The sequence below is a fragment of the Haemaphysalis longicornis genome, unplaced genomic scaffold (assembly GCF_048455015.1).
Source record: "Haemaphysalis longicornis isolate Haplotype H1 unplaced genomic scaffold, Haemaphysalis longicornis Haplotype H1 scaffold_10, whole genome shotgun sequence".
Lineage (NCBI taxonomy): Eukaryota > Metazoa > Arthropoda > Arachnida > Ixodida > Ixodidae > Haemaphysalis > Haemaphysalis longicornis.
The window spans coordinates 4,000,970-4,014,958 of NW_027526204.1; the positions used below are offsets into that span (position 1 = coordinate 4,000,970).

The 13,989-nt window shown below is 51.9% G+C and overlaps 1 protein-coding gene across 1 annotated transcript in view; it reads right to left on the reverse strand.

The window, feature by feature from the left end:
• Positions 1-13,989, reverse strand: part of LOC144158132 (major facilitator superfamily domain-containing protein 4A-like) — a 692,369-nt gene that overhangs the window by 581,528 nt on the left and 96,852 nt on the right. The window lies entirely within an intron of this gene.

Below are 13,989 nucleotides of genomic sequence, written 5' to 3' on the forward strand. Positions count from 1 at the left end.
GCGTGCAGTTGTTCAGCGCCGCATAAACGGTTGCTACCACGCGCACATCGTAGTTGTTCCCGCAGAGTTTCACGCCCACGGCCGGCAGGAAAACGTAGCTCATACAGCGTCGTCCTGGGCAAAGGCCTACAAGCTTTCGCGCCTGCGCTGAGGAAGGTTGTTCGAAGAGGCTGAGCTGGGGGGTCGCTCAATCATTCGGCTGTGGCAAAATCCGGGTTAAGGAGGAAATAACGGTAGGTGGTGGCCCCAATCGTGGTGGGCTGTCGGGGAGGGGAGATTCCAGGAGTGGTGAAGTTGGACAGTATCCGGTTTGTATCCTGCGGCACGGTCGGGCCTTGCCAGTAGAGAACGAAAGGGTAGGGAGAGTGACTGGTGCGATAGTAAGATATTTTTGAGATTCTAAGCACTTCAGTTACCTACCATCGCAAGGTAAATTTCAGACGCGTGGAGGCAGGCCTGAGTTGACCAAGTCATTTATCGAGTTTTCAATTACAAATCACTTCAACGGAACAGCTGGAGGATGCAGAGAGCGGCAGCCCAAGCGGCCCGACGGACTCGAATGGCAGCGAGGGTGAGTCAGTGTCAGACAGTAAGCACTGTCTGTACCAATTTTTCTTTTTTAATCCTTGCCAAATAAAACATTGTTCCTTGGCCCAGTCGGCCGCTGGAAAAAGTGGCGGGGTATTTTAGGTTTTCCGCGTCTAAGCACCTCTCACACTGGGCATCGCGATCGTAGAAAAAAAGGGGGGGGGGGTGCTTGGAATCGAGAAGGTACGAGGTGGATGCGTGGTCGCTTGCAGTCAGATTGCGGGCAGCGGCGTGTGCCGCCTCATTATCTGGGAGGACACTACGATTCGCGAGGGATCGTGGATATCTTCAGAGCACGGTGCGGGATGACTCGCGATAACTCAAACTTTAGGTTAATTCAAACAAATTGCAAAACTTTGGTAGGCACGCTATGTTTTAAAGCTGCTATACTGCGTACATTTGGTTAATTCGTACTTGTCCTTTTCCTTGCTGGAAAATATCTGCTGTATTTGCCGCTTCTGGCTGCAGATCACTAACAGTCACAAATAAAGCCGATTACTGCGTGTCGAAGCGAAACCGACAGCGGGTGAATGTTTCATTACAACGCTAGGTGGTACGTTGTGCCAATTGTATTTATGAGAACTTGTGATAATGAAACCGGAGTGTTCAAGCGATATCGCGGGGTCCCTTGGAGTTTGAATTATCGCGAGTCTACTGTGACGACAATCCTGCGAAGAGTCTATAACGGTGAGGTGCCCCGTTTACGTACTGGTAGTAGCTACGGCAAGACTACAGCGGTTGCTTCTGCTGTTACGCTGGGTGTGGTCCCTCCCCGTGGACCTCCACGGCTGTCACGGTCGGGAGGTGCAACGGCACTGACCGAAGTCCGCCTACCTGGCGTCCGGTTGGCTCGAATGACGTCGGTAAAGGTACGTGACCGGGGCTTCAGGGCGCATGTGTCGCGGTATCGGGATTAGTCTGATGAAGGGCCGGTGAGAGGGGCTGACCGACCTCGGGCGAGGACTGTTTAGCCAGTGGGTGTCGAGGCTCGGCGGGAGAGTTGGTCGATTTGCTGGCCTTCCAGTGCTTCACAAATGGTGTCTGCTAACCCAACTGGAGTGGCTTTTGGGTGGGGGGAAGAGCGAAATCAAAGGAGCCGAGTGGCCCGTTTCAAGCTCAGTTCAGGGCCCGGTGAATCCGCCGAAGCTGGTCTCCGACGCTCGAGCTAGGCCGCTCTGCTGTACCGACGGATTAGAAATCGCGGGGAGTGGGCAGTTGAGCTGGCACTTCCACACCATGTGGTACTGAGTGCAGGGCGCTTTGCAGAATCGGCACTGCGAGTCGTAATGCATTGGCCAGATGTTGGTATGATGCGGAAACGTGTCGGTTCGGAGGAGACGCCAGTAGCTGAGAGAACTGTGTCCCGGGGGCAGCGAAAGCCGGTCTCATTTATAGCACAGGGTCACCTCCTGCAATGGCGTTCAGGCGGTCGCCTCTAGCCAACTCTCTGGCGGTGCTCGGCTGGTCAGACCTCGAACAGTCTCGTGGGCGAACGTTACCGCGGAGAGAAGTGCGCGCCTGGCTCAAGATCATTGTGGTGTGTGAGATGCGGCTGAGAATCCGCGATCATTCCGCAGGGGAGAGGAATTCCGGTGAGTGTAGCCTGGCCAAGGCGCCTGTGTCTGCCAGTGTCCTGTAGCGTCGGGAGAGAGAGGCTTGTGACGTGGCTCCCTTTCTTCGTTACGGTGGGGGGAAGGCCCGAGGGTGATTTTATATGCCCTACGGATGAGCGGTGTTTCATATTGGAATGCTCGTACACCGTGCAGGACTTGTTCATTTTTTCAACAGCGGAGCTGTCGCAGCTGGCCGTAATGTGTTGCGCGTAGCGCAAAAAAATCCTCCGTCGCATGCCCCCGCGCGAGGAACACGAGTAAATGCAGAGCATTGGGGTCGTTTACGTGGCGTAGGGTTGGTGGTGGTGGTGGTGGTGGTGGTGGTACTGCCGTACGGGCCGTACTGCCCCGTCGCCCGCGTCAACCGCAGGATGCTCATGAACGGCAGTCGAGGCGAGATCAGCCGCTCTTCCACCGCGTTGAGCTCGGGCAGGTGCGCAGACGCGGAGGGTACCTGTAGCCGTAGGCGACGCACATCGAAGGGACGACGCCGCGGACCAACGAGTCCTTGCACGACGCGCACACCGCGAACGCCCGGAACCGTTCCAGCGAAGCGGCGTCCGCGTCGTCGATGTCGCTCTACGGGGGGATGACGCGCGCCAACGCGACGGTGCCGTCCAGGCAGCCGCCGCCGGCGTTGTTGTTGCCGGTGCCGTTGTCGCCGCCGCCGTTGACGACGAAGCCGTCGAAGTCACCGTTATCGTTGACGCCATCGTTGACGCTGGCGTTATCGGCTTATCAACTGCGACCGCCGACGAACGCAAGAGAAGAGAGCGCAGGAGTTGACTGGAGTGGAGCCCGCGCCAACCCGCTTTATAGGGGGTGGTTGTATTGCGGTAACGTTTAGTGTTTGGGGGGTTGGTGCTATCACGTGTACACCACGCAGCTATCACGCCGCTAGCACGCCGCTGAGTCGCCAACGCACGCCGCTGACAACGTAGTTTAAATGAGTCAAGGATATAAGGCGCGTTCGTAGCCTTTGATTCTGTGTCGTTTTGTGGCGCAGTGGGTAGAGCACCATGTACCTTGCGTTCCGCCCGCAGGGTCGTGGGATCGAAACCAGGCGCCGGTAACTGTTATTTCTTTTTCTTTTTATAGTGTAGGGGGAGGCTGGCTGCTGCGGACGCCGACGCACGGGTGACATCGTGAGTTATACAAATGCACTGCATTAAAAAAAAAAAACATGAAAATTTCGAGCGCTCGTGAGCGCGTGCCTGACGGCGACCGCCGAGCGTGCCAGAAAAAAAAAATTGGCCGCGTATCTGCTCCTTTCGTTGCAAATATCGGCTATTTCGAAGTAAATGCCTCCCTTCGTTTTGCCGCTCACCTCTCATGTTGTTCCTCTTGCGTCGCGCTCCTCCCAAGGTAAAGACGCCAAAGGTTTGCTTAAATCATTTTAAATTTCCCGCGTTCCACTGCAACAACGCAACAGCTGGCGGAACAGCTGCTCCACGGCTCCACGGAACCTTGGCGCGAACCCAGGAACGCCGCGCATGCGTCGTGCACGTAGGCGTCGCCGCGGAGCGGGCCCAGCTGTTGTCAAGCGTGTAAGGCTTGGCATGAGTAACACGACGATATCGATGCATATGATGGTGACTACTGCTAGCACAGTGCAAAATGACGAAGGATCATGTAAATAAACAATTCCAAACTTGGTGTTGAGTGCTCAAGTAAAAAGAAATCCCAGCCTTGCGCGACGTGGTGCAAGCTTCGCCATTTTTGCTTTATAAATCTCTAATTCTTTCAAAACGTGGTGAACAAGCGCACATGCTTAGCAGTAGGTCACAATTACCTCAGACAAAAATTACCACTCTGCGCCCATCGCATAACTTAAGAACTTGCTCCTCTTTCTCGGTCTTGGCCTCGGAGCAAGAATAAGCCTCGTGTCTCTTCTCGGCCGCCGTAGCCATATTTGCGTTGCAGATATTTGCGTAGCCATATTTGCGTTGTGATGACGTCATTCGAGCGGTGTCGCGGCTATTGGCAGGCCTCCTTTGAGTTGCAGCAATAAACACATTAGACAACCACTTCGCAGAAAGTAGCTATAAAAGCAAACCTGAAACACCAAGGCGTATCTGCTGCGACGCAGTATAGCTCTTTGCTGGCGATAACGTTAGTTTTCGCCATAGCGTTTCTGACTAAGTACATATGGTCTGACTAAGTACATATGGACTAAGGGTGCAGTGCAGCGATGGCGTAGAGGTAGAACACCCGCCTTGCGTACAGAAGGACCGTGGTTCGAATCCCGGTGCCGGACAATTCCCACCGGATTAAAAAAAAAAAATCCGCGTATTGATGGAATTGCACAAAGGGGCTTGGGGTGCGGCCTGACCCCGGCGACCATTGCCGGTAATGCACTCCCTCACCAGAGCAGGACTGGCCACCCTGGTGTAGTAACGACCACAACCTCCCATGAATACGCCAATTAACACTCGGCCCTCAGTCCCCAGCTGCTGCGAAGCAACTGACCACGGCGGCGGTCAGACCTGTGACGCAGCAGAGGGTGCTAAGAATCCCTGGATCCGGACAGGCCGCCAATGGAATCTGAACCTGGCAACGTTTAACGTGCGAACCTTATCTAGCGAAGCAAGTCTGGAGGTGTTGTTCGAGGAATTAGAGGGCATTAAATGGGATGTAATAGGGCTAAGCGAGGTTAGGAGGGCAGGCGAAGCCTTTACGGTGCTGAAAAATGGACACGTCCTATGTTACCGTGGTCTAGAGGACAGAAGAGAACTGGGAGTGGGATTTCTAGTTAATAAAAGCATAGCTGGCAACATAGACGAATACTATAGCATTAACGAAAGGGCAGCAGGTCTTGTAATTAGGCTCAATAAGAGGTACAAGCTCAAGGTGGTGCAGGGCTACGCGCCCACATCCAGCCACGACGACCAAGTAGTGGAACGCTTCTATGAAGATGTAGAATCGGCAATGGCTAAAGTAAAAACGCAGTATACCGTAGTTATGGGGGACTTCAATGCTAAAGTAGGCAAGAATCAGGCTGGAGACAAGGCAGTTGGAAACTATGGTCTGGGCTGTAGAAATAGCAGGGGGGACCTACTAGTTGAGTTTGCAGAACGGAATAACCTACGCATAATGAATACCTTCTTCTGTAAACGGGAGAGTCGGAAGTGGACCTGGAGGAGCCCGAATGGGGAGCACAAAAATGAAAGAGACTTCATATTATGCGATAACCCTGGCGTCGTGCAAGATGTGGAAGTGCTCGGAAGGGTAAGGTGCAGTGACCACCGTATGGTAAGATCTCGAATTAGGCTAGATTTGAGGAGGGACCGCAACAAGCTAGTACGTAAGAAGCCGATAAATGAGCTAACAGTAAGACGTAAAGTAGAAGAATTCAGGATCGCGCTGCAGAACCGATATTCCGCCCTTAACGAGGAAGCCGAGCTAACGACACAGGAAGCCAGCGACAACCTTACACGCAGTCTCACGGAGTGTGCAGTAGAAGTCGGGGGCACTATGGCTAGACAGGATACTGGTAAACTTTCTCAGGAGACGAAAGATCTTATCAGGAAACGGCAAACCATGAGAATCTCTACCGCAGCTGACAGAATAGAACTAGCCGAGCTCTCGAAATTAATCAATAAGCGTCAGACAGCTGACATACGGAAGTATAATATGGAGAGGATCGAATACGCTGTAAAGAACGGAGGTAGCCTGAAAGCAGTGAAGAGACGTCTTGGCGTGGGGAAAAATCAGATGTATGCACTTAAGGATAAGCAAGGCAATGTCATCACAAATAGGGATAAAATAGTCACAGTGGCCGAGGAGCCCTATAGGGATCTCTACAGTAGCCGGGACATCCAGGATAATACCGAACGAGACAGTAGTTCAGAGGAGATAGACATCCCACCAGTAACGACCGAAGAAGTAAGGAAGGCTTTGAAAGAAATGAAAGGGGGCAAAGCACCTGGTGAGGATCAGATAACAGCCACGGCGGCTCGATGGAAGTTTCCATCGAGCGGCCGTGTAACAGCAGACCTCTTGAAGGATGGCGGAGAAATTGTACTTGAAAAACTGGCAAACCTGTATACGCAATGCCTAATGACCGCAATGGTACCGGAATCTTGGAAGAACGCTAACATCATCCTAATCCATAAGAAAGGCGACATGAAGGACTTGAAAAATTACAGGCCGATCAGCTTACTGTCAGTCGTCTACAAGATATTTACCAAGATAATCGCTAACCGAATCTCTGCAACCTTAGATTTCAGTCAACCTAAAGAACAAGCAGGGTTCCGTAAAGGTTATTCAACAATGGACCATGTTGGAGTAAAAACGGAGACACCGACCAAAAGAAACTTAAAAACTTTAAAACAACAACAAGACGTTTCGGCTTCGTTACTGAAGCCTTGTTCACAATGAGGCGAATAAAAGTTCATGCACGCTTATGTTCTCTTGAGCACGTGACGTAGGCAGCGCGTGTACGACGGGGGGAGGGTTCCTTCATTTCGATTAAGTGTATGACGTGTCGTCTGTATTTCCAGAGACTCGAGATAAAGCCGCGATCTGATGTTCCTTTCTTGGCCGATGATTGTGGAATTATCCCAATCAATCCCATGGCCCGTTGCACCCACGTGCTCGGCAAGAGCATTCGACGCCACACGCTTGTTTTTTACATCGTTCTGGTGCTGCCGTAATCTTTGCTTGAAGTTACCCGATTCACCTATGTAAGCGAAGTCGCAATCTGCGCATGAAATCTTGTAGACTACGCCAGGAAACGATTCTCTTGGAAGCCTATCCTTACCGCCCACGAGTGCGTTCCGCAGCTTACACGCAGGCACGTGTGCCACCTCAACGTCATAACTACGCAGCACGCGGGACAGGGCTTCGCTTACACCAGGGATGTAGGGAATGGCAGCACGCTTTCTTGGTCGGGGATCAACCGGAACGGCAGGATTGGACAGGCGGCGTTCCACCCCATTCAAGAACGCCCGGGGATAGCCGCTTGCCGAGAGATCGTTTCGTACCCTGTCGAGGTCGGTGAAACGGTCTTCTGCTTTCGTACAAAGGCGTTTCGAACGGCTGAAGAGCGAGGCAGCAACAGACCTTTTGTGAGCGTCAGGGTGAACGGACCGAAAGTTTAGGTATCGGCCAGTGTGCGTATCCTTTCTGTACAAATTAAACGAGAGCGTACCATCGCATCGGCTGACAAGCACGTCCAAAAATGGGAGTCTATGGTCGACCTCAGTCTCTACTGTGAATTGGATGGCCTTTTCTTGACTGTTCAAATGCGCAGTGAACGAAGCCAAGGCGCTGCGTCGAACCACACAGAAACAGTCGTCCACGTAGCGCAGAAAAATTCTTGGACGTGGACTGAAGGAAGCGAGTGCGCGATTTTCCAGCCATTCCATCGTAAGATTGGCAGCAGTAACAGAGACAGAGGCACCCATAGCGGTACCGTGGACTTGCCTGTAGAAGACCTTGTCGAAGCAGAAGTATGTATTCGCAAGGCAAAAGCAGAGGAGCCTCTTGAGGTCTGGAACGTCAATCGGCGACCTGTCTGGCAAGGTCCGGTCGGACTCTAGCGCGGTTGTGCATGCTTCCACAGCCATGTCAGTCGGAATCGAGGTGAAAAGCGACACCACGTCGAAAGAGACCATCACTTCGTCGTCGTCTATTGCCACGTCACGAACTTTTTCAATGAAATCGCAGGAGTTGCTCACATGCGTGGAGCCCTTCCCGACGAGTGGAGACAGAATTTTGTGCAGGTATCCGGACAAATTGTAGAGAGGGGACCGGGTGTAGTCAACGATTGGACGCAGGGGGACATTAGGCTTGTGAACCTTCGGTAAGCCGTACAGTGCAGGTGCGGCGCCATTATGGCACAGAAGCGAATAATACAGAGACTTGCGCACGATCTCTCGGCAAGCGGCTATCCCCGGGCGTTCTTGAATGGGGTGGAACGCCGCCTGTCCAATCCTGCCGTTCCGGTTGATCCCCGACCAAGAAAGCGTGCTGCCATTCCTTGCCTGCGTGTAAGCTGCGGAACGCACTCGTGGGCGGTAAGGATAGGCTTCCAAGAGAATCGTTTCCTGGCGTAGTCTACAAGATTTCATGCGCAGATTGCGACTTCGCTTACATAGGTGAATCGGGTAACTTCAAGCAAAGATTACGGCAGCACCAGAACGATGTAAAAAACAAGCGTGTGGCGTCGAATGCTCTTGCCGAGCACGTGGGTGCAACGGGCCATGGGATTGATTGGGATAATTCCACAATCATCGGCCAAGAAAGGAACATCAGATCGCGGCTTTATCTCGAGTCTCTGGAAATACAGACGACACGTCATACACTTAATCGAAATGAAGGAACCCTCCCCCCGTCGTACACGCGCTGCCTACGTCACGTGCTCAAGAGAACATAAGCGTGCATGAACTTTTATTCGCCTCATTGTGAACAAGGCTTCAGTAACGAAGCCGAAACGTCTTGTTGTTGTTTTAAAGTTTTTAAGTTTCTTTTGGTCGGTGTCTCCGTTTTTACTCCAACATGTTTCCCGACCAGACGGGTTTCCGTCAAACCCTCGACTTCAACAATGGACCATATTCACACCATCAATCAGGTGATAGAGAAGTGCGCTGAGTATACTGAACCCCTATATATAGCCTTCATAGATTATGAGAAAGCATTTGACTCGGTCGAAACCCTAGCAGTCATTCAGGCATTACGGAACCAGGGGGTAGATGAGCATTATGTAAGAATACTAGAGGATATCTATAATGGGTCTACAGCTACCATCATCCTCCATAGGGAGAGCAGCAAAATACCTATAAGGAAGGGTGTCAGACAAGGAGACACAATCTCTCCAATGTTATTCACAGCATGCTTACAAGAAGTATTCAGAACGTTGGATTGGGAACAGGTGGGAGTAAGGGTTAATGGAGAATACCTCAGTAACCTCAGATTTGCTGATGACGTTGCCTTGCTAAGTAACTCGGGGGACGAATTGCAAAGCATGCTTTCCGCACTGGGCGAACAGAGTAGAACCGTGGGCCTGAAAATTAATATGCAGAAAACTAAAGTAATGATCAATAACCTCGGGACAGCACAGCAGTTTGAGATAGATGGCGAGGCAGTGGAAGTGGTAAGCGAATATATATGTAACGCAGGAGACATGGCGTCCGTCGAACCAACCCCTTTATTAACAACTTCTTCATCGTCCACCACTATCGCACCGCACCGTCTCTTGGTGGCTAATCTCCCATTCCGGCCAACTGCCCTGCACCATCCATCTGCGGGACGTCACACGCTTAAGCCACTGTAGCGCAGCGTGATCGGTAACCACCGTAAAAGGTTTTCCATGCAGATAGCAGTGCCATTTGTCGATAGCGTCAATAATGGCCAAGCATTCAAGCTCTGTGATGGCGTAATTGACTTCGTGCTTGAGCAGCTTGCGTGAGTGGTATGCAACTGGGTGCTCCCGGCCTTCTTCATCAGCCTGCTTCAAAACGGCGCCGATACCTTTGCTGGACGCATCACAGTACAGCACACAAGGTTTCGAGGTATCGTAGATGGCAAGAACCGGCTCTTCCGTGACACATTTCTTCAGCTTAGCGAAAGCCAGTTGGCAGTCAGAGTCCCACTTCCACGTAGCGTCTTTGCTGAGGAGGCACGTCAGTGGATGGGCAATTTCACTGAAGTGAGCGATGTACCGACGGTAAACATTCACGGTACCGAGAAAACGCTGCAGCTCTTTCGGGCGCGATGGTGTGGGAAAACGCAAAATCGCCTCCACGTTGCTTCGTTTCGGAGTGACTGCGCCATTTGAAACCCTGTGTCCCAGGTACTCAATGGATGTTTGTGCGAACTGACATTTCTTCATTTTGAGCCTGACGCATTCGCTTTTAAAAGCGTTTAGAACGGCGTCGAGATGCTTCAGATGGTCAGAAAACGTGTCAGAATACACCACAATATCATCGAAGTACCGTAAAAACCCGCGTATAATACGAGGTTTTTTTTCCAAATTTTACTATGTAAAATTTGTGTCTCGTATTATATGTGGATCCCAAAGTTTTCAGCCGAAAATTTGCACTTTCGGTTTCAGTGGAGGGTGCGCCATCTTGCGGTGGCGTTCGCTGGCTGCTGCTTCTCTCAGCCGGCGCCATTTTGATTGTTTTGACCACGCGAAGGATCTCGGCACGTTCACCGCAAGTCTATCACGATGTCGGGTGCACCAAAACAGTATTCGGCTGCAATTAAAAGAAAAGTTATTTTATGTGCCGAGACCATCTGGAATTGCGCCGCAGGACGGAAGTTCGGCGTCACCGAAGGCAGCATTCATGGGTGGAGAAAGCAACTGGGGCCTGACTGGATAAAGTCTGTGTGTTGTCGGCGGCCTGGAGCACTGTTGTGGATTCCCGTTAGTGCTCGTGTTGGACGCCTTTCGCTGCCACCTGGCCGATTCCGTGAAGAAGTTGTTGCGCGAACCTTGCACCCAACTCATTGTCATTCCAGGAGGAATGACATCCCAGCTGCAACCGCTAGACTTTTGTATCAACAAGCCTTTCAAAGACCGCATCAGGTCCTGCTACCAAGAGTGGATAAGGTCAGAAGACCCGTAAGTGACAGCTACCGAATGGCTGACGCGGGTTTCTCCAGCGGTGCTTTGTGGCTGGATCACGGATGCGTGGGCCAGCATCCAAGAGGAGTTTGTCAGTTGCTCTTTTAAGAAACACGGCATCTCGAACGCCCTTGACGGCACTGAGGACCACTTTCTGTGGGAAGACATTTCCGACAAGGCGACTTTAGGAGACAGCGGCAGCGAACCTGACGATGACTGAACGGACGTCCGGAGACAGTGCCACCGAAAACTGACAATGACTGAACGGTAACTGCAGTGCAAATAAATGTTTTCTGTGCTCTTTACCTCGCACTATATGCGGATGAAAACTTTTTTTTCTGAATTTGCTGTCCCAGAATTACACCTCGTATTATACGCGGGTCCGTATTATACGCGGGTTTTTACGGTAGTTCGTGACGTGCGCTAAGCGGTGTTTTGCTAGGATGGACTTGACAGCCCGCTCAAAAGTGGCTGGGGCGTTACGGAGACCGAAAGGCATAACAAGCCATTCGTAGTGACCGGTACGTGTCACAAAGGCTGTTTTCGGAATGTCTTCCGGGTGCATCTTGACGTGCCAGTAACCCGACGTGATGTCTAACGTTGAAAAGTACGTCGATTTCCCGAGAGAGTCTAGAACGTCGTCAATGCGAGGGATGGGTTGGTAGTCGGGCACCGTCACAGCGTTCAGTTTGCGGTAATCTATGCAGAAACGTGTGCGCCCTTCTCCCTTTTTCTCTGCCAGAAGTGCCGGGGCAGCGTACGGAGACGTAGACAGCCGTATTACGCCTTGCGTGAGAAGGTCGCTGACTTGTCTGTCCATTTCGACGCTATCGGCTTCTGAGCATCGATAGGGAGCCCTGCGGATGGGGACGTTGTTTGTGACGGGAATGCGATGCATCTCGCTACTGATACACCCAATGTCAGTTTGTGATTTGGAAAAAATGTTCTCATACTTGTGGAGAAGTTGCTCAAGTGCAGACCTCTGAGTTTCATTTAGGTGGGCCAAATCGGAAGCTTGAGGTTCCTGTACACAAGCGCTTTTGTCAGCCGCGTAACGGACTTGTGGGCGTTGGGAGTGGAGGACATCATTTCCTTGGCGTAGGGTCAGGGTGTCGAGGTCTAGAAACAAGTTGAAGAGGCAGGCGCTGTCCAAGCCAAGAAGTAGATTGCTCTTCATTCCTTGCAGAACGTGCGCTTCTATTTCCTTGGTGATTTTTCCGATTCGTACTTTTATATTGACGCGACCCAAAGTTTTGGTAGATGATGTTACTTGATCTACAGTGATGCATGAATCTCTCATTATTTGCAGGCGAAGGGTTGTCAGCACTGCTTCGCTGATACAGGTAATTGTGGCTCCGGTATCAAGAGTAGCGCTGACTGGGTGCCCGTTAATGAGTGCATCAAAGTGAATTAACATAGCTTTGGGTCGCTCTCCTCGTTTCCCTGGTTGGTAGCGAGGGCGGAAATGCTTGCGCGTCGTGGGCATTCATTGTGCCAGTGCATCTGTCGTGGCAAGCCGGCCATGGCGCAATTGCTGCATTCGGACATGGGTGCTCGGCCCGGCGTATTAGGCGGACGCTGATGGGAATTGCCGCTCGGTGCATTGATCTGTGCGTGTCGACCTGGTGGAACGCGGTGCGACTTAGCTCGGTTCGTAGCAGCCTCTACTCTAAGCGCAGCTGAAAGCCACGCTGCTGGGGTGGGTGGAGTAAGCCCGGCAAGAGCCATTCCCATTTCAGCAGGAAGGCCGTCGATGAGCCCTGATATAACGTTTGCGTCCTTTAGTTCAGCGAGGCGTCCCAGACACATTTTTTCATCGTAATACACCTTGAGGCTCTGGCCTGATTTCAGGCGGCAATGAATGAACTGACGGAATGGATCCGCGATTGCGCTTGCGAACCGTTCGGTCATGCATGCAACGAGGTCCTCCCAAGCTGTGCCAGTGTCAAACACCTCGGTAAGGTACCAGCGGAAGGCCTCACTTTCAAGGTAATCGGAGAAATTCAACAACTTGTCTCGCTCGGTCCATGCAGCGGCCGCAGTCTTCACCTCGAAGAGTCGGAGCCACTTGTCAAAGGGAACATCGTCGCTTGCTCCCGAGTACTTGGGGATGGTGATGGCTTTCTTGGAGGTTGTCATGATGCGGGGTTGCACTGTAAATCCTGTCGGCTAGTGTAACGCAGGAGACATGGCGTCCGTCGAACCAACCCCTTTATTAACAACTTCTTCTTCATCGTCCACCACTATCGCACCGCACCGTCTCTTGGTGGCTAATCTCCCATTCCGGCCAACTGCCCTGCACCATCCATCTGCGGGACGTCACATATACTTAGGCCAAGTAGTGACCCCAGATCCCAACCATGAGGCAGAGATAATTAGAAGGATCAGAATGGGGTGGGGTGCATATGGCAGACATTCTCAGATAATGAATAGCGGTCTTCCATTGTTGCTGAAGAAGAAAGTGTATGACAGCTGCATCTTACCGGTACTCACCTACGGGGCAGAAACTTGGAGGCTCACTAAGAGGGTTCAACTTAAATTGAGAACGACTCAGCGGGCAATGGAGCGGAAAATGATAGGTGTAACATTAAGGGACAAGAAGAGAGCGGAGTGGGTCAGGGAGCAAACTGGTGTTAAAGACATATTAGTAGAAATTAAGAAGAAGAAATGGGCGTGGGCAGGGCATGTAATGCGATGGCAAGATAACCGCTGGTCATTAAGGGTAACAGAGTGGATCCCTAGAGAAGGCAAGCGTTGCAGGGGGCGGCAGAAAGTTAGATGGGCAGAGGAGATCAAGAAGTTTGCGGGGATAAATTGGTCACAGTTGGCAGAGGACCGAGGTAATTGGAGAATAATGGGAGAGGCCTTTGCCCTGCAGTGGGCGTAGATAGGCTGGTGATGATGATGATGATGATGACATATGGTTTCCGCAGTGCTCCTATGCACGGAGGAAAGAGCGGAGGCGTTAGTCGGCAGCAGCATTGCAGGGAGTTGGACACGTATGGGCTTTCCGTGCACGAGGCGGCTGATCGAATGGCTCGAATGGGGCGGCAATGTCTTGGAGGCCGCGATATTGGGAAAGTTGTGCCACTTTGAAGCTGCAAAGGATACACCCAGCATTCCAAGGATCGACTGGCAGCGGCCGCGGCGGTGCCATCCCTGGTATTCTGAATCCTTCCTCTACTCGAGTTTCCAGTGGAGGGGATCCTTGAAATC